Source organism: Conger conger, chromosome 2, assembly GCF_963514075.1.
Source record: "Conger conger chromosome 2, fConCon1.1, whole genome shotgun sequence".
Classification (NCBI taxonomy): Eukaryota; Metazoa; Chordata; class Actinopteri; order Anguilliformes; family Congridae; genus Conger; species Conger conger.
The window spans coordinates 64032683-64035668 of NC_083761.1; positions in this window are offsets into that span (position 1 = coordinate 64032683).

Consider the following 2986-nt stretch of genomic DNA (forward strand, 5'->3'; position numbering starts at 1 on the left):
TGCTTGGGCTAAATCATGGATTGAGATGATTGCCTGATGATAAACAGGCTGAACAGTGCCTACTCTGGAGGAATCTTCCGGATGAAGGGAAGAGCATGTACGCCCTGGAGACCCTGTGCTGCACACCATGTAGAGGAGACTCTGATTTAATGTTTGTCAGTCCTATGTGCAGCTTGGCGCGTTTTATCACAATAATTCTAATGTGCTTCAAATTAATTGCATTCTTTTCTATTTGCCTATCTTAAAATCGGACAAAGGAGAAACAGGTCTGGCCAGAGAGTAGTTAGTGTCTACACAATGACCATGTCCAGGTTAAGCAAGCTCAAAGTACACCAAGATCTTTCATATTGAACTTTTGAACACTTCTGTAGGAAAGATACGCTCGACGTTAATGCTTCTTGGCACAGAGAACCCTACATTTTCAAGGTAAAATCATTAACCAGTTCAGTGCCTTTTTAGTGCTGTAAAGAGACCTACATAAAATGCACACTGTTAACATAATTTATTATAGAAAAGATAAACAAATAGTTTGTCCATTTCTTTGAAGGTCCATATGTTTTAGTGCAATTAACCTGTATTTTACTAATTAAACAATCAACGTGTCATGTTTTCCATCTTTTCATGACATGCATCATCATTATAATGAGTAAAAATGTTTACAGGAACATAACATCTGTGTGATATGTGATGAAAAATCCCATTAAGGCATTATATGAAGCCAGTTACATGCATAAAATAGGCACTTTCAATTTCCAGACTTTGTGATATGATTCAATACCTTCTTCCATCATTGTTTTTATAGTACAATCATCAACTATCTGACAGCCTTCTTCTGATAGATGCTTGTCCTGTGTTAACCTCAAGCCGCAGTGATTTGGTCAGTGCTAACTTAACAAGACTCCCAAGTGCCAACCAATTGCACTGGTACACCACATGTATCCAGATGGCATGATGAATAATGCCCAGTGTGCTTTGCTAAATACAAAGAAGCCATGTTATCTAAATACATAAGATAATATAAATACAAGAAACCATATAATCTGTTCCAAGGCTTGCAAACTCTTTGTGTGTGACATTTCTCATGAGTCTCCCTGTTTCAGCACTGACACCGTGGGCTGGCACTAGCAATGTTTAAAAAGCTCCTGGAAAGTTTACAGTAGGTGTACTTCTCTTCAGTTTTTGTGTGACAACCTTTAGCGCACCATACCCATCATCATGAAAACAGCAGGGACCTCCCTGGAATCCTTTCTCCTCCTGAGTTTCCATTCATACATTTGCACACAATACCCCTCAGCCTGCATTCTCCTCGGGAACGTGTTCCGTTTACAATTAATATGGCTTGTTTGTCAGGCCGCAAGTCGTGAGACTACTGTGTATTCAAACACACGGCTGCTTTTCGGCTCTGTCCGATGTCAGAGGCCACGTCACTTGTGCAGCATTTGCCTGCCACAGTGTTCCTGCCAGAGCAGAGCTGGGTGGGACTGGAATGCGGCTGGCATTCAAACACAACATCTATTCTCAAGAGAAAGTATTAAAGCACATATGAACACATCCATAATGCACAAAGTGGGGAAAGGGGAAACCATCAGTGTGTCATAAATACAAAAGTGCGATATCACCAAAAAGGCCCATTTACAATCAATACGTCTAATGTTCGGCTGAACAATCCAACAATTAGTATTTTAAATAACGGTTAATTTTCAGGCCATTAGAATACTACTGTGATAATAAGATTCATTATTACTACGGACTATTATCCATATTCCCCAAAGATGACTTAAACCTGCATAATTCATATTTCTATAGTACATGGAACAACATGACGTTGATCAAAGTCTCAAGCTATGACATAAAAACAGCTAAATTATATCAAAAATAATAATCTTCCAACTGAAAAATAACTTTCTTTTGCGAATGTGCTTGGCCACATATGTAATCTTATCACAAGAAAGTAAGTGTCTGCTTCCACTTTTCAGTCCTCAGCTGAGCTGGAACACTGTTTGATACAGCACACCTGCAGCAGTCTACCACGAATCTAAACAACTTGTTTAAACATTTCACAATGGTGAAGGTCAAAAACACATTCCACTCATGTGATATTTTATATTCCCTGAAAATATAACTGATTGGTTTGAGCCGAGAAAAAACAAATACACAATCTTTGAGTGAAAATACTAATGATTTAATTATGCAGAAATAATTTTATTATATTCAATATTTTTACTACATCTACTATTTCAAATGACCATTTCCAATCTGTACTTTAATCATAACAGCAATTTGTTTGAACCAACTGGATTCATTAGGTGACCTGTAATCTTAATACTATTGTGTTTGGGCAGCCTATGAAACGTATACATGACATCATGGCACTGAGGCTATGACTCAGTTCTCAGTGAGGTATTCCTGGTAGTGTGCATGCAACACCTAAAAGGAACAGAATGTTGCACGTCATCACTTATGGCTCTGATGACACCTATGTTAAGAATTATTTTAACAGAAAATGATCGTCTGTGTGAGTCATAAAGGTGAACAGATCCTTAAGAAGCAATACTCAGCAATGTGATGTAAGCAGACAGACTTTGGTTAAAGTTACACAGTGCACTATGAATAAAACCTGCTTGAGCATGAAATGAGCTGAAATGAGCTCTGAAATTATAGTCTATCATTAACACTGCATGCAAAACGACAGGATAATATTACTTCACTGTGTGATACGAGGTACTCCAACCGGTATGGTGTATTAAAAAATACAGTATATGTGATTTCATTGTAATGGGAGTTCAGATGATGTCTTGAACCATGTGCAATGAGAAACCTATACTCTTTTGACACTAGACAATAAAAGTATCCGTCTCTTCCCAAATGTCGAACAGCTTCAGAATGTCCGTATACAATGTCCATACACTGTACATACATACATTGTATACGGACCACAACACTGAAAAATAATCAAACCTGACCGCTTGGCAAAGGTCCAGGATAT